The sequence below is a fragment of the Acinonyx jubatus genome, chromosome B4, assembly GCF_027475565.1.
Source record: "Acinonyx jubatus isolate Ajub_Pintada_27869175 chromosome B4, VMU_Ajub_asm_v1.0, whole genome shotgun sequence".
Lineage (NCBI taxonomy): Eukaryota > Metazoa > Chordata > Mammalia > Carnivora > Felidae > Acinonyx > Acinonyx jubatus.
The window spans coordinates 14,706,340-14,725,522 of record NC_069387.1 but is presented as its reverse complement, the minus strand read 5'-3'; positions in this window follow the sequence as shown (position 1 = coordinate 14,725,522).

Genomic DNA, 19,183 nt, shown 5'->3' with positions numbered 1-19,183 from the left:
GTTTTAAAACTTTTTATTTGCATAATTTAAAAATTGTGGAGATGCCTGGGTGGCTCAGTAGGTTAAGTACCCAACCCCTAGTGGGGGTTCAGGTCACTATCTTATGGTTCATGGGTACAAGTCCTGCATCAGCCGCCTTGCTGATGGTGTAGAGCCTGCTTGGGATTCTGTCTCGCTCGCTCTCTGCCCCTCCCTTGCTTGCATGTGCCCATGGTCTCTCTCAAATAAACTTTCAAAAAAAAAAGATTAAAAACAATTGTGCATTCCAGTAATTAAGATCCTTTGAATGAAAGAATGGGGCTCTAATTAAACTGCATTTTACAGCCTGCAGGACACCTTGGACCAGCTTGGTTTTTACTCTTGATTTCGCTGTCCTCTCGCCCATCTTCTTCCTTCACCACATGAAAGTTCTTTTCCTTCCCTGCCAGCCAGACAGGTAGAAGGGAGAGGCAGGCATGGCCTTTCTTGTCAGTGGTTCTGGATTCTTTGAGGCGCAAAGGGGCTAACACAGTCATTGAAACTGGGTCCAGGCTCTTGGCATCTTACAAAGTAAAACAAGAAGGCAATGGTTGTGGGATGGATAGTGTATTAGCAGCGGACACCTCATTATAATCCACCTGCTTGCTTCTCCTGTTCAGTCATCTCTTTGGAAGGCAGTGGATTTTTCTCTTGCATTTCTGTCTTCTTCAATGTCGATTTACTGAACTTCTCAATCTCAGCCCTCCTGGGTTTGTCAGACGTGGTTGCAGAGGAAGCGGACCGAGGCATGGGAGAGAGCGACATCCATTCTGCGCCGTGGCCACTGCCGAGTGTTTCCAACCAAGTTTTATTTACTTTTTCCTTATCCCCAATCTTTGGAAAGAATTATTGAGCGCTGTTATTCCAATTTTGGGTGTGAAATATACTGAGCATGACCCTGACCTGGGCAGCATGGTTCTTGACTTTGCCTTATGAGTCTTCTGGCCCCCAACTGAGACTGTGAGATGGAGAATTCTCGGCCTTTGCTTTGGAATCACACTTGACTGTGGCCACAGCAGATAAGGATTGCCAGACCTCACAATGGCCTTGAATCTGTTTCCAGTTCCTCAGCCTGCTGATCCTGATATGCAGGACTCTGGCTGGGGATTCTGGAAGGCTGGCCAAAGTGCTCTATAGCCTATGTAAAGTTGACTGTACTGTTCTGCTTAATAATGTAATTTAACTGTATTTTGGAAAATAGAATTACTCCTCCAAGCAAACAGGACTAAGTACCCACCAGAGACTAATTGAAATGCTTATCACAGGACGAGGAAGTACCTCCGCCTTGTGCCTCCTGAGTCTAATGCTGAGAGCGCAGTGCTACAAAGATGCACACACACGGCATCTACAATACAAAGGATGGAGGCAAAGAGGGACAGGAGGTGTCAGAAAGGATAATAAGAAAGAAGTACTTAAATGGAGACTGAACCCAAGAAAGAGACTGGGAAAACCAGGAGGAAGTCCTTTCTCTCTGTTCAGAAAGGCACTATTTATACTAAAGGTCTGGTCCTGGTTCAGTAATTTTTCGACTTTGATGACCAAAGTGGGTAATTGAGACCTCAAGTAGAAAAACACACCCCTGGTTGCCATTACACCCTTTTGCCTGAATTATCTGGACCTTTACTTTTCCACAAAGTCTTGTGCGGTATGTTCTGGGAGAGAAATAGCAAGAGAGAAATATCCACCGTTTCGCGGGGACTTCTTACCCAGCTAGTGCAAAGACAATGGCAAAATGAAAGGGAGGACCTGAAGGAAGGAGTGCAGCAAACTTGTGCCATGAAAACAACGCACAAATGATTTAATACTCAGTAGAGAAAACCTTGGGAATTTACTTGTGGGTGTTTTTTTTTTAATGGGATACCAGTCAGGAATAAAAATGATACCCAACTTCCCCCACAAGTGCATACAGAGATTAGCTAAACTTGAATCAAAGCTGTAGACACAGGAAAAAATAGTCTTTTGATGAGACGTGGGGGCGACTTCTTAGACCTAACTGTGGCGCCCATCAACAGGGCAACCAGGGGGAACCCACAACTTCTCTGTGCTTGATGTGAGGGAAAGGTGAGGGAAAAAAGAGGAAACGCCCAATCTGTGATTCATGACAGTTCTGTGTGCAAGGTACTGTTTTTTGTAAAAATTTTATGGGAGTAAGAAATCTTGGCAAACATGAAACAGCAAGGAACTCTCATCATCCATGATCCAAATATTAGAAATCTAAGCATTTTCCATTTTGGCCAATCGGAGGATACCTTTGCCCCGGCAAGGATCCAAGAAAGATGCAAACATCATCTGAGAGTAAATAGGTGGAGAGAGAAGAATCAAGGGATCGTAGGTCGATGGCATTGGAAGACCTGTAATTCTTTGCAACTTCTATTGGTATACAGCAGCTGTATTGATACACACAGGCGCACTTAATAAAATAACAATAACATACAAAATTGTCTGTTTATTCTTTGTTGAGGTTTTCTTTGCGCATAACATTTTCACTGACTTTATTTGAGCCTGTGAGGAGAATCAAATTATGCTTATTAAAAATATGTGTATTTCTGGAGGGATATGCATTCCTATAACCTTCATTATGATGCTCTTAATTAACCAATATGCCTCATAATAAAGTATCTAGCTGTCACCAAAATCAACACTTTTCAGTTATTAATAGATTAAGGAAAGAATGTTAATTTCTTCAAGCTCCATTTCATTTGGTCTCATTACTTCAGGAGCCAGATGGTTACAGGGCTGGACCTGTCAACAGTTACTGTGAGAAAGAATACATTCAGAAACACCCAACTGAAGTATGAATAACAGCTGAAAAATGAATTCTGGGGACGCTGTGCACAATGCAGAAAGCGGGGCAGAAAGTTATTCTGCTGAGAAATACGGAAAATTATGAATCAGGTCTATTTTAATTGATGGCTTTTTTTTCCCTGAACACCCTCTCCTTACCTGCTCCCCCCCACCCCATTCAATTTTCTCCCCCCCAAATAACAGCCCCACAGCTCCAGCTGTGCTGTGAAGCAGCTCTCCATTTTTCAGGTGTCTGATGATTTCTCTTGTCCCTCGTGCTGCTGGGATTTGACAGCTCTCCTACACTGTTGGTTGATTGATGATGTCAACTTGGAAGAGACAGTTCCACCCGCAGCCAATTTTGTCAAGATGTTTTCTTCTTTGATTTTAAAAATTCTTTCTGAGTGCTTCAAAAGGAAACCACCCTGAAGGTCACCTCCAGCTTGGCTCCTCGGTCTGGTCTGTGGCTGACTGTGTTGTAGGATGTAAAATGAATGAGGTAGTTGCTTAGACTATGGTACCTGTTGGGTGAAACAATGTCTAGGTTTGCCGACAACTTTAAGGTTCTGTCGCTCGGTAATTCAACTGGGTGATGGTCCGTGTTCAAAGCCAGGAGACAGGATGTTGGACTCTGAGACCATACTTGGGGTGAAGTGTCTGTGCTTTGGAGCAAGTCGTTTGCTCAGAGTACACCACGGTCTCTGTTACCGGCCAAAGAGGATCAATATTTTTTCCTTGTGAAATTTTTTGTGATGTTCAAGTGTGAAGTGTTACGCAGCTCGCATATCTGTGCCACAGTAACTCACATGGTACTGTTTTGTATTTCTGGTCCTTCTTAACCACAGATGTGTCCCAGCACTTGCCCCCTGGTAGACCTGAAGCCATTTGCAACCTGCTTGCTTGCTTGCTTGCTTGCTTTATTTATTTATTTATTTATTTATTTATTTATTTATTTAAAGGAGAGATTCAAGTAGCACAGATTTGCTCATTTCTGGTCATTAGTACCTCTAAGCCTCGAGACTGGAAATTTTAGCCTTATAGAGCTTGAGGGAGTCCTAGAGCTTTCTTGTCCGAAACTTGCACTTTATATGAGCAAACTGAGAAAGACCCATGTAAGCCCCAGATGAATTCAGAGCTGACCCTAGGCTATGAATCTTATTAAATTAAAACGGTTACATCTCATTGTAGATCCTAATCTATGACATTCACTTAGCTATGCTTTTATTGATTATTTTTTGAGAACCTACTATGTCCTACGTACTACCATAGCCATGAGGGGATACCAGATGAGTAAGCATATCACCCATTGGTTATTTCCAGCAACCTTTTCAACTTCTATAGAAAAGTAACTTTAGAAATTAACTTACCCTCAGGCAATTGTTTCATTCTTAACAACAACTTAATAAAAGGGTGCTTAATTAAAGATAAGAGTATATTACTTTTAGGATATATTTTCCTCTATATAATGAAAAACAATCCCATTCTGTGACTCTTTTACCCAGGCTGATGATCTGAACTTTAAAAGGGCGGGGGGTGGGGGGGGAGGCGGCGGGGAGAATCTAGTTGAACTGTCCAAAGGAAAGAAATTCTAGTAGATCTGAAGAGGAACATTTGCTGTCCATGAACTACTTAACACTTCTCTCTGAAAGGCACCAGACTCTTCAGTCAGCTCTGTTTCTCTTGAAAGTTTCTCTCCTTCTCCCCAAATTGATTGAGAACCAATCTGCTAAGAATATACAAAGGTGTGAGCAGAGGATACTTGGTTCTAAATGAATGGTAGGCAAACTTACTGCAAAATAACCTCAGAGGAAACTGTCAATGGGACACATTATTTTTCTCCTTGAATTCAAAATGATCATAGGTATCTTTGAGTACCATGGTACAGTAAGGTATATGCCTCCAGGTAAAATGATTGGCTTAACTGCGCAGAAAAATGCCAAAATGAAACTTCACCCTTAATTCTAGGCATTAAAATTAAACACATAGTCAATAATCATGGCACAAGACCGTCTTCTTTCTAGTCTTCCTTCTGGGCCAGCTGTATTTATCCTGAGAACTCTAGTGGCTCATCACTGGTGTAGACTAAGAACACCACTGGCAGACTAAGAATACCACTTGTTTGGGTAACAAGGAAGGCAGGCATGTCAGGACCTGGAAATGTTTATCTGTATAAGAATTGAGTACCCTCTTGGGAGAGATCCCATCTTAATGGTGGAGTGATCCCTGCATATTAAGTTTAGCTCCGTAAAGCGTCTCAGCCATTGGAGAGCAGGGTAACTCTTAATAGAGTACATTGTTTGTCACCAGTATTTTCCCAAGCCAATTCACCCACCTGCGTGTCCATGAGACTTGGAAGGGGAGCACTAATAGAATAAACTGAATAAGCCATTTTCTCACAAGCTTGTTGCAGTCATTGGAAATCCAAAGCATCTTGGATGACAATGAAAGTGAGGCTTTCTGTTCCTTTGGGCATTGGGTGTATGACAGACACTGGGCTCCAGCTCATGATTCCAGCCATGACTCCAGTTTCAATGAGAGCTGGGGTCTGTGCTGTTTTTGATGTTTGCTTGTTTGTTGTGGTTTTTGACACTATCCATCACCCATAGCCTCAGCCGCAGCCAGAGGCAGTGCCTGGTGGTGTTGGATGCTGGAACAAGGGATGACATAGTCTCAGACTTTCTTCAGCAGGGACCTTCCGCAAGAGCAGGAACAAGGACTCAGCTGCCAGATCACCAAAGAGGATCCGAGGAGGAAAAGAGAGTGGGAGGCGCCTCTCCCTTGCTCAGGGGATTTGTTTGTGAGGACACAATAACAGATCCCTTGGGGTTCCTACAAATCGCCAGGGGAAGAAAGTGGAGACTTGGAAGAGAATAAAACATGTTCCAGAAGTTTCATTGTTGGGGAAATAATGCCCAGGAAATACTATGAAGTGGCCCCATTTTATACTTAGAATGCTGTGACCTGGAAATTAAAACAAACAAAAATCTTCAAGAGACAGTAGAGTAGTCCTTTATAAAAAACAAAGGAGAGCCACGATTTCTATATTTAGTCTTTGTTATGCTTCTAACTACCAGACACTGGAAAGGCCACTCTGTTTTTCAATTCACCATGTTAGAATGTTATAATTGGGTATTATTCAGGAACCATCTTTTAAAGTCCTATAGCTATAGCTATTTATTCTCTACTATTTAGAAAGAGGCCTAACCTTCCCCTCAGCTTGACTAAACTTGGAACAGCTTTCTTCCTGACTATAAGCCCCTGACCTCCCTTTACTTTGGCATTTACTTTAGAAACATTACAATTGTAAATTCTTTATCTACCCCTTTGAGGTATAAATCTCTCGACCTCTAGCAACTTTTAATCCAGGAACATCTTTCTCAAAGACCTGAGAGCCATCCTTTTGAGATGGAATCCTCAAGAATGATGGCACCCCATGTTTCAGCATCTGATGTCCATAAGCACCAATTAGCAAATCCTGGTGGCCTAATCTCTCCGCTAACATTCTCTGGTATTTTTTCCCTAGCTTATCCCAGTGCTTAAAGATCTTCCATCTTTGGTTGAGTGGAATTCTGTGTATTTTCTCTCCCCTATTGCAGTAGTCTGGAATAAAGTATTGCTTTTTAAATTCTGTCCAGGGCAATTTTTCTTTGATACCCCCTGTAGACCAGATTCTTTTCTCTGTTGTTTAGACTAATCCTGGCCAGGGGCAGGAGGGATTTTACCTGGTGTAAGAGCCCCTTGTTGCTGTTCTCACTCTGATATAAACAAACTTCCATCTGGTTGCTAAGCTCCAACCTGACCCTCATTCCCCTTGAGATGTCCTGTTTTTATAAGACAGATTTGAGCTTGGTCAGTGTTTCTCAATTTTTCTTTCTGGGAAACTGCCTGGTTTTTGCCTCATGTCCTGACTGTCCCCCTGTCCTGATATGTATCAGCTCTACATTGTTCTCTTCCTTTCTGTGGACACTTCAAAGCTTGTTATATCAGCTTGGGTTCCATGTTGCCTGCCTGGACTGAAACTGGGCATAATGTTGAGACCCTCTGGAAGCAATGTTTAACATTTAAGATGGTAAGGATGCCTTGGGCATTTGCAACCAGGTTACTTCTCCCTGGCTCTCCTTATCTTGATTCAGTGAATTAGTCTAATTAGTCTAATTCCAAATCCTTGCTCCTGCCTATGTGGCTTATTTTATTGTGATTTAGTGAAATTTTCTCTCTTGACTTCTGAAGTTTTTGAAAAGGAAAAATAAGTGGCCTCTGGGTCAGACTTTAAAAGGTAGATTGGGGCATCTGACTGGCTTAGTCAGTAGAGCATGCGACTCTTGATTTCAGAGTCATGAGTTCAAGCCCCATGTTGGGTGTAGAGCCTACTAAAAAAGTAAAATAAAATAAAAATAAACAAGGTAGATGATGAATATTTATTACTCTAATCATTTTAACATCCTATGGAGGAGATATATTGCTGCCCTCAATTTAGAGATGAGTAAACCAAGGCTCAGAAAATTTTAAGCTTGTTCAAAGACATCGAACCAGGGCACAACAATATTGTTGAATTTTTTTAAGTGCTATTTTTTTTTTTAACTGGAATCCTCCTGCTTCTAAATCTTGTGCTCTTTCTTCCGTACCATGCTTAATTCCTTCTGGTTGTAAACAGTATTAATGAAATACCTTCACAAAGTTTTCAGGGAATGAATGTAAAATTCAATTCAGCAATTTAAGATATTATTTTCAGTGGAAATTGACTAAAATTATAAAGTATTATAATATATATATAATATACGTTATAACATATAATTATATATGCCACATATATTTGTAAGTTCCACCTGAATACTTTGGGAATCATTAAAAACTGGTTTTGGTGAGTCCTTTAGTAAATATTTTAGAATTTGTATGTGTGCTTTTTTATACATATACGTCTTGTTTTCACGGGATTTTTCCTTAGCATCTGCTTCTCTCGCCCCATCACATGTATTCTCCCACACAGTTTACTCATACTGTATTATGTCTTTGTATTAAATATCTTTGCTTTCTATTGAGCTCTTTTCTAGGATTCTACCATCATGTCAGTTGCCTTTAAAATCCCAAGATGAGCAGTATTGTGCTTTTTGGTTTATGTAAATCTGAGAAATTTGGGGCAATAAAGGAACATGGTCTTGTGTTTCCTGAGTGCCTTGTAGTTTCCTGGCATGATGGGCTTCTTCCCTAGGGCCTGTTGCCAGCTCTCAGAAATCTAGCCATTGGGCCATAGGTTTTAGGGCACTGCTTCCTTCCTCCCTCTAAAGTATGAGGATCAAGGATACATTACTGCCCTCTGTTCACAGTTCACTTGAAACACTGCTCCCTAATTCACTTTCAGGCAGGAACAACACCGGCTAGATCACCTTAAGATGATGTATTAGTTTCCTATTGTCACTATAACAGATTGTCACAAACTTAGTGGCTTACAAGAACACAGATTTTTTATTTTACAGTTCTAGAGGTCAGAAATCCAAAATCATTTTCACTGGGCTAAAATGAAGATGTCAGTAAACTTTCGTTCCTTCTGGAGAGGCCAGCGGAGAGTTCTGGTTTTGGTTTTTGTTGTTGTTGTTGTCGTTGTTGGGTTTTTTTGTTATTTGTTTATTTTTTGCCTTTTCAAGTTTCTAGAGATCACCCAAGTTTCTTGGCTCATGGCCACTTCGTTTATCATCAAAGCCAGTAATAGAGTATATTCTCTCCTTTCTGACCTCTGTTTCTGTCCTTATATCCTTTCTCTCTCTCTCTCTCTCTCTCCGTGACTCTTATAATGCCACCTTTTTATAATGATCCGCGTGGTTATATTGTGCTCTTCAGGATAATCTGGAATAACGTCTCCATCTCAAGATCCTTAACTGAATCACTGTTAACAACTTCCTTTTACCATATAAGGCAACATATTCATAGGTCCTAAGGATTAGGATATGGACATTATTGGGGAACTATTTTCAGCCTACAGCAAATGGTTTCTCCTTTTTTTTTTTAAAGTTACTTATTTATTTATTTTGAGAGAGAGAGAGAACCAGCATGCAAGCAAGGAAAGGGCAGAGAGAGGCGGGGCGGGGTGGGAGAGAATCCCAAGCAGGCTCTGTCAGTGATGTCAGTGTAGAGTCTGACTCAGGGCTCAATTCCAAGTGCAGTGAGATCATGACTTGAGCCAAAATCAAAAGTCGGATGCTTAACCAACTGAGCCACCCAGGTGCCCCAAGGGTTTCTCCTTTCTAATGTTGATGACAAAACTGGTAGAATAAAATAGCCTAACCTATTTTTCTTTCTTTCTTTCTTTCTCTTCCTCTTTCTCTCCTTACTTTACTTCTTTCTCTCCTCCTTTCCTTCATATGCTCCCTCCTTTCCCTCTCCCTCCCTCTTTCTTTCAACATTAGATCTGATCCTACATAGAAAGAGTGGACTTCAGGGTGTTGGAAAGATTAAATGGAATGATGAAGTATAAACTTTGAGCCCTAGTTCTAAGTCTCCCATGGTTATTAAAGAATCAGAAACATTACTCTTTGTTCTTCTCTTTCCCTTAATTTATTACATGGCATTATTTTCTAGCTTTCTTTTTATCAAATTCTGGCTGGATTCCTCAAACAATTCCTCAAAAAAATTTTTGACAGTTGAACATATTCTTTCTTAAATTTTAACATGTCTTAGGGGATAATCAGTAGTTTTCAAAAGCTTATACAATAACTCCAACTGTATGCATTTACCAGATTACTTGTTCCAATTCTTTCCTGGAAACAAATACGCCATAAGGCCAATGCACTTCTAACAACCTGGATCATCTGGAACTTTAAAATCAGAGAAAGAGCTGTTCCCATCGGTCCTAATAAGCAGATGAAAAATAGAATTCTCCAAAGGTCTTTACCTACATACATTTTAAAATTTCTCATGTCAAAAGAAACCTCTTCTGCCTTTAATATAAACAAGGGACAAAATTAAATGCAAAAGAGTCTGCTAATGCAAGATTGAGATTCTCAGAGGAACATCAATTTTCCCACATTCCACACATTCTGAATATTAAGGTATCGCATTTAATACAGCAGCTAGTTCTGAATACCACAGTATTTGAAGTATAATGGATACAAATGAAAGGAAAGGCAGCCAGTCTTACTTTTTTTAGTATGTATGACCAAAAGAGTCAATTCTTGATTATTCAGTCTAATCATTGAGTGTTAGTATGATCTTTGTCTCTCTTGCTTTCCCCTTCCTTTTCTGCTGTCCCTTCCACTAAAGGACCCTTAAGCTCAGGGAAAAGAAAGAAAATAAGAGTAGGCAATTTGGTTTCCACTTCTTTGTTCAATTACTGGTTTGGGAAATGTGGACGCAGGGCCAGGTTGAAATAATCATTAATCAGGAAATATTACCCATATCTTGTCCCTTGAGTAATTTACCATAAAAAATTTGGATCTTAGGGTTTCACTCTTAAGTGGTTCCTTAAAATGGTCCACAAACAGACATCTAATATAATTTCCTCTAAAACCATTAGAATTTTTAAAACTTTTATTTTATTTTATTTTATTTTTAATTTCAAGGAAATGTTTTTGTAAACAGGAAATAGGATAGAGGCAAACTCAATGGACCATTTACCCGAAGTGGAAACAAGCACATGCCAGATGAAGTAATTCATACACTCTGACTTTACCACACTTCCCAGGTTTTAAGAAATACAGAGACAATTTGCAACAAAGATGCTGTGGAATATCAAGAGCAACACTCTGTATTTATACAGCACCTTTCTTCCAGAGAGTTCAGAGTGCTTTATAAACAGTATCTCATTAATCTTCACAACCTCCCTATATGGAAGGCAGTTTCAGCTATCATTACTCACATCTTTATCAACAAGGAAACAGTTGCCTGCAGAGTGGCTAAGCACCTTGTCCAAGGTCACTGAGGGAGTGAGTGGCAAAGCCAAGAAGAAAACTCAGGGCTTTGACCTTCCAGTTTAGTATTCTCTCCAAGAGGCTCCAGTGAAGGAAGAGCAGCTTCTAACATGCATATTCATAAGTCTCCCAAAAAAATATCTAGCATTTCTCAATATTTTCATCTGCCCAGCTTTGATGCTAATTGGTGCCATTTGATATACAAATCCAATGGTTGTCGTAACGGGGAAATATTCAAACCATACTGAGATAGCCCACAGGTCTCAGTCTCTAAGCTTCCTGAATCACCTAGATACTAGTAGTCGAATACCTCATTGGACCGATCAGGTAACAGAGCACTGAGGAGCACACAGTAGCCACACAGGATATGAAGACCCTGCTTGAAATGACTAAGCTTTCAGTCTCCTTCCCAAAAATAGGTGGTAATGCCTGTTCGAGTAAATTGTCACTAGTTAGTTCGATAAACATTTCTTTATTATTTGTCATTTAGTGTGTGGTAAGCAGAAGCTAAGGCTGCATACCTGTTCTCAGGTAGCTTATTATCTAGTGGAGAAGTATGGAAATGAGTACAATGTCATAGAGAGGATGATGGCTAATCTTGTCTGGGGCCATTAGAGCAGACTCCAACTCCCAAAGCTCTTGTCCAACCATGCCTTTAGATTCAATCATAGTATCTCCTTTTCCTGGACCTCTCATTCATTCCTCCTTGCATGGCAGACATGTTCTAGTCTTCAGGTAACAGGTTAACTGCATCTCCTCAGAGAGGTTTTCCTGACTCTTCCAACAGGTTTCCCCTGGTTGTTGTCAGTCGCATAACTCCATTTTTCTTTACAGCGTTCATCTCAGTTGGTGTAGTTGACCTGTTTGTTAACCAGTTTATAATCTGGCTTGCTCTCTAAACTGTAAGCTCCATGGAAAGCAGGAACATTGAATATTTAATAGTGTGCACACAGGGAATATAGGTAACCAAAAGGGTGACAGCCCTTAGCTTCTCTTTCATCTTATATAATATAAGCAAACTGACACCTTTTAGCGTTGTTGCAAGAATTAAATGTACAAATAGACACAAAACTGCATCACACAGTGTTAAGCACATATATTCAATACATGGTAATCTGAAAGTGGCATTAGATATCCGTGGATTTAACAATGTGCAAGTTATTGATTATTTTGTCAAATGTGAATTTTTTTGTGGAGCAGTAGGAGTTGAATAAGCCAAATTAATGAGTTATAACTATTTTTATAGAAGTATATTGTGTAAAGAAAAGACATCAGAGCTAGGATTGCATAGGAAGATATAGGATTGCAGGGAGTATGTGTATGTTCATGTGTGTATGTGTCTGTGTGTATGAATTTATCTGCTGGGAGACTGAAAAATACAGGGTAAGAAGGCAGAGCTGATGGAATGTGGTATCAGTGAAACATGAGAATATGGAGAAATTAGTCTTGGGCATAACAAAGAACATTATCTGTGAGATGCACAGATGAATATACATGTGACAAATTATTTTTACAGTGAACATTTCCTGAGTACTCACTAACTGGTAAGCAGTAACTAAGGGCTCTCATACTTGAAAGTAAGTACCTTTATTTTCATCCATTTATATCTGAGGAAACCACAGATTAGAGGGTGACATAATTGCCAAAGGTCACACACATAAACAGTAGTATGAACAGGCTTGGCTGCTACTGTGACCCAGGTCGAAATCACACTGCTAAATTACCTCTCATATGCATACGTCAGTGGAGGCAGTTTCTAAGTTGAAAGCATTAAATCCTGATCATCTTTAATTTCCCTGGGAAGAAAGAGATCATTTTTGAAAGTGTGTGTGTGTGTGTGTGTGTATACATATATACATATACATATACATATACATATACATATACATATACATATACATATATATGTGTGTGTATATATATATATATATATATATATATATATGGGAGGGTATATATGTGTGTGTGTGTGTGTGTGTGTATATACACACACACATACGTGGGAGGGTACATGGGCAATATCGTATTGAAGAACTTGAGAAAAATTGGTAAAGGTTTAGAATAACGATCATGGGATCTGCATGAGGCTTTGGGTACCAGTACTTGTGTGTTTCCAGTATCTCCAATCTTCTCAGCTTCATGAACAGCCTCAGTATTGGAAAGACGAGGAGAATAGTTAGATTGACCCAAGATAGGACAGTTTTTGCCAAAGGCTAAGAGAGAAAAATGATGGATAGTGCTAGTAAGGAGGTGAATAAATTGGTTAACTATGAGATCTAGACTAGATAGGTAAGTATGTGAACCCAGGAAGAGACTTCTATTGCTTAGGCACAGAAAACAAAAGTCGAAGAATTGGAAAACAGTAAAGATCAGAAAGGGAATAAGGTACCTGGGGAAAAAAATAAAAGATCTGATTTAATAATTTTAGGAATATACAAAAAGTGAAAGATGACAAGACCCAGGGAGGCTCTTGAAACTGAATTAGGATGGAGATCTCAAAATTATCCAACATGGAGTTACCCAGAGAAACTGGATTCTAAGACGAAGGCTTCCTGGTATACAAACATAAGTCGTGTGGATGTAAAGTGTGGTTTTCTGGTACAGAGGACATTGTTTGTTTCTGATGTGCCTGAATGTACCCTGGAATCCCACAAAGGAAGCTACCTGCCTTTTCTTGGTTTGTGGTTTGATAATGTTAACTAGGAAGAAGCGCTTTGTCTTTATCTCTCACACTAGTTGGCATTCTCTTAAAACAATCTACAATTTCTGCCAAAATATGTTCAGGAAATATGAGCTACTGCAGCTTGTGACCCCTTTAGATAACCACAAACTGAATCATGGAATACAGTTCAGCTGAGTAATAAAATATAATCGGATTGGGAGGCGGCATCAGACTCGGCCATGCCCGTACAGACCTTCTTTTAACCCAGTTTAACAAGTTGCTCTCCACAAGTTATTTATTCCCCCTGTCAACATTGCTATTGTGGAAATGATAGCCATCAAATCTCTTTTAGATCCTAATCCTATTCTTTTCTCTTCTGCCTCAGGTAGCGAAAAGCCTCGTATAAACAATATCCTTTGAGTCAACCAAGTGATTTGTTTGACATTGATCACTTGAAGAAATAGCTATCAGTTAAAAAATAATAATAAATGTAATATCCTCATCATTAGCCATGTAGTAAATTCAGAATAAATACCTGCAACCAAAATTACTTTGAAATCTTATGATGCTTGCAATAGTGTAGGTGGCTGTCCAACCAGCAGTAATCTGCCATCTCACTCCAAACGTCAGTCCTAGTAGAACATCGCTACAAGGTACTGCTATTCACATAGGTACTGAATTTCACATCATTCTAAAGCCCATTCTTAACAGAGACTCATGCTAAAAGGGCCAAATGAGGTTGGTGGGTAGGTAGAGATGATCTTCCAACTGAATCCTATATTTAATAGCAATTAAAAATTAAAGAAAGTATTGAATGCACAGATTAAAAAATGATAAGTCATAGAAAATTAAGAGTTAGTCAGGACCACTCCTAGGCAGATCCAATCTTAGGTCTAACCAAATGTCTTTCATTATTTGGTTTGTATTTATGACTCTTTTTCTGTTCCTAGTCTTTTTGAGTATGTTTTTTTACTACATGCAATATAGTATTACTATCTTTGTCCTACAAACAAGAAAAATGAAGCCTGGGAAATTTAAGTACCTTGCCCCAAGCTAGTAAGTGACAGATCTTGAATTTGGACCTGGGTAGTTGGACTCTAGAAGCTGAACTTATAAGTGTTGCGTTAGTCTGCCTATACGTGCCCTTTTTTGGAACTTGTTCTAGAACAGCAAAGAGAGACTGCTGCTCAGGAGTTCTTGAATCTTAAAATCTGATTGCCCAGAGAATTTTGGGCAGTCGAATTCTTGAAGTTAAAACTAAAAAGACAAAATAGAGAGTTGTGCTTCAGAAGTTACACGTGGTCACAAAAGGTTCTCATTAATGTTGCATCAAAAGGAAAACACCAGATCAACTAAAAAAAAAAAATATGTTTTTTCTTTAGAGGCATCAAAAGTTGTGGATGCACAAAAGTCTAAATTAACAAAATTCTGGAGTGGGAGAAGTCTTTTGTTGGTAAGCAGGGACCAGTGACCACTTCCATTGCTGGGATATTTGCAAAATCTCAGGGCATGAGCAGAGAAGGAAGTATGCCTGCCGTAAGCAGAACTGTGTTGAGACAAGGAAAAACCAGCTAGATTTTTAACAGCTACCCACAGCCTGGTATGGCAGTTTAAAACACAAAAGATGACATCACTGATAAATTTCATCAAGCATTTAAGAAATTATACCCATCTTATACAAATGCTTTCAGAAAGAGAAGAATGCCTCCCAACATGTTTTATGAGGTCACCATAATTCCCATGACAAAATATGGCAATATAACAAGAAGATTACAGGTCACTATATATCATAATAATAGACATAAAATCCTTTAAAATTGGCAAATTGAATGCAGCAATACATAGATAATATACCCTGAACAGATGAGGTTTATGCCAGAAATTAAGGTGAATGAACAGTCAAGAAATCAATCCGTGTAATTGACCACATTAGCAAAATAAAGTGAAAAATACATATGCACTTCTCAATAAACATTAAAAGCACTGCATAAAATTCAACACTCATTCATAATAAGACTCTTGGAATAGAAGGGAATTCATCAAATAGTGAAAATATATGATACCTACAGCTAACATCCTGCTTAATGGTGAAATATTAGCATTTTCTTAAGATTTTGAATATGACAACAGTTTCTACTCTCACTACATCTGTTTGAAATTTACTGGAAGTCCTAGCTCCTGGAGTAGAGAAATAAAAAGAAATTTTTAAAAAAATCTAGATTCCCATAAGATTGTTCTAGAATAGCCAAAACAATTTTGAAATGAATAAAGTTTGAGGGTTCATACTATCTAATATCAAGACTTGTAAAACTACACCAATCAATACAGCATGGTATTGAAATAAAGATAGATATATATGATTAAAACAGAAGAAATATAATTTATTTTTCTGTGACTTTCTGCTATTTCCAAATTTTCTGTTATTTATAGCTTGACCAAATCACAAATACAAAATCATTTTAATATTGAGTTGTCTTGTTCATAAACATGGTATATCTGTCCATTGATTTTTCTGCTTTAATGTCCCCATAGAAGGCAGAAATTTAAGATGGCTCCAGTGACTTTAACCCCATAAGTATGTTTTTTTACACACAATAATAATAGCCATAATAATAATAATAAATCAGGTTGCTAATCAGTTTACTTTAATATAGAGAAAATACTTGGTTGTCCCTTACTTAATCATATGAGTAGAGAGTTTTCTGTGTGCCTGGGTGGTTAAGCGTCCAACTCTTGATCTTGGCTCAGGTCATGATGTCAGCTCAGGTCACAATCTGATCTTTCATGAGTTCGAGCCCTCCACTGGGCTCTGCGCTGATGGTGTGGAGCCTGCTTGGGATTCTATCTCCCCTTATCTCTGCCCCCTTGTGTGCTTTCTCTCTCTCTTCCTCCTCTCTCTCTCTCTCTAGATAAATAAACTTAAATTTTTTTTTAAAGAGTAGAGAATTTTCTGGGGCGCCTGGGTGGCCCAGTCAGTTAAACGTCCAACTCTTGGTTTTGGCTTAGGTCGTGATCTCATAGTAAGTAGGATTGAGCCCCACATCAGGCACATGGAGCCTGTTTGGCATTCTCTGTCTCCTTCTCTCTCTGCCCCTCCCCTGCTTGTTTTCAATCTCTCTCTCTCAAAATCAATAAAGATTCCAAAGGAAAAAAAAAAAGAGTAGAGCATTTTCTTTGGCTGGTAGCACAAAAGGAATGCAAAAATTGAAGGCATTCCAGGATTCATTGTAAGGAAGGTTCATTACTGATATTGAGGGAACCACAGAGCAAGGACCTAAAATGCAGACTCTAGTTGCTAGAGCCATCCTGGCAGACAACAGTCAGTAAGCAAATAGAGAGCTTAGCCTTCCAATGCACGGAGCTCATTTCTACCATAAACCTAAAAAAAGCTTGGAAGTAAATTTTTTTTTCCTAGGAACTCAGATAAAAGCCAACCCTGACTGATACCTTGACTTTGGCCATGTGAGTCCCTAAGCAGAAAATTCAGTTTAGCCTGCCTCTAGTTTTTACATACAGAACCGTGTGATAATACATGACTGATGTTTTAAGATGCTAAAATTGTGGTAATGTTATGCAGTAATAAAAAAATTATTACAGTCCATTAATAAAGTTTTATAATTTCTTCAAAAAGCTGCTATCTCTTGCGAGATATACTCCTAATTTATTTTTTATTGTAATTGTGTCAGGTTTTTTAATTCACATTTTCTGACTGTTGCTTATAAAGTTTCTGAATACTGATCTTATTTTCAACTGTTGAATCATCTTCCCAGAAGTTTTAATAATTTGTATGAAGATTATCTTTGAGATAATCATAAAAATACTGCAGAGGTATTGAGTTTTGCCAAATACTTTTTCTACTTTGAGTTTAATAATTATATAATTTTTCTCCTTTAATAAATGTGCTGTTGAATTCCTGAGATATACCTTGGGCATATGCATTTTCTCTTTTACATGTTATTGAAAAGATTTCAGCAAGATGGTTTTCTCACTATAGTCATGCCTACTTTTGCTCTCCAAGTGAGAATTAGTTTCAGAATTAGTTGAACTGCATTTAGTTTTTAATTCTCTTACCGTTTGGCTCACAAATGCATAAAATTTACTCATTAATCCTTATTTCATGACACCATCATCTCTAGTCATTGCCTTCGTTTCTCACATATTTTTATTTTATCCATTTTAATAACAAACATCCATATGCCCACCACACATTTCAGGATCTAAAATGTTATCAATAACTTACATCTAAACTATGTAAACTCCCTTATTCCATGATCTACTTATCCCCCAAAGCTGGCCATTTTTCTGATTGTTTTTTTTTTTTTGTACTTTTCATTTCCTTGCTTAGTTATTTGTTGTTTAAATACCCACATATACAGAGGCCTAAGTAATGCAGTGTTTCTCATTTTTGAATGTTTAAAGAGAATATCATACTCCAAATACTCCTCTGAGACTTGCTTTTGTCACTTAGTTACATTACTAAGATTTATTCATGTTGCTGAATGTGGTTCTCATTCCTTCATTTTCACAATTTGAAAATAAACTTATCCTGGGAATATAATACAGAAGTGCACAAATCGTAAGTGTTTAGCTCAGTGAATTATCACAAAGTGAATACAGTCAGATAGCCACCACACAAATAATACAGAGGTTTCTCAGCACCCCAGATACCCTCCACATCCCGGTCATAATCAGCATGCTCCCCCTTTTCAGAGGTAATCCATTGTGCCAATTAGCAGTGCCATAGGTTAGGTTTCTGGGTTTTGCATTTCTCTGTTGTCTCATAAGACTGAGCACCTGTTCATATATTTAATGACCACTTGTGTATCCACTATTGGGGAGTGGCTACTGGATCTTTGCTAATTTCCTATTAGATTGACTAACTTTTTATTAGTGATTTGAAGGAATATTTTAAAATAAATTCTGAATATGTGTTGTTTGTCAGGTATCCATCTTGTAAATATCTCGTAATACTCAGTGGCTTGCCCTTTCACCCCCTTAATGGAGTCTTTTGATGAAGAAAAGCTCTTGCGTTTAATTAACTCTAAGCATTAATTTTTCCTTTTGGATAGGGTATGTGTATATAGGAAATTTTTCCCTACTCCAAAATCAGGAAAACAGCTTCCCATATTACTTTCCAGAAGCTTTCTTATTGTATCTTTGCTCTTCAGATTTATAAGCTATTTGGACGTGATTTTTGTAATGACATAAGGTAAAGATCAAAGTTCATTTTCTTCCATATAAATAACCTGATGCTCCAGCATGATTCATTAAAATGGTCATTCTTCATCTACTACATAATTGTGTAACCATGCTATAAGTCGGGTAACTATATAGGTGTAGGTATATGTAAGTATATTTCTGGACCCTGTATTGTGTTATGATTATTTGTCAGGCTTTACACTAATTCTAAACTATATTCGTTACTGTATTTTTATAATAACTCTTGTTATCCAACAGAGTAAGCCCTTCAATTTTATTCTGTATATTCTGAGATGTCTCAACTATTCTTGACTCTTTGCATTTCTATACACATTTGAGGATTTTCTTGTCAACTTTCACAACACAAAACCTACTGGATCTTGATTAGAATTATACTGAATCTATAGATTAGTTTGGAGAAAAAGCAAGTTTTTGTAATCTGATCTCTGAACACAGTATATCCTTCCATTCATTTAGGTCATTAATTTCTCTCAATAATATTTTTAGTTTTCTGTGGAGAGATCTAGCACATTTTACTATATTTTTAGAAATTTGATGATGTTTGATGCTATTATGAATGGTACCTTTGAAAATTTCATTTCTAATTTGTTATTTGAAT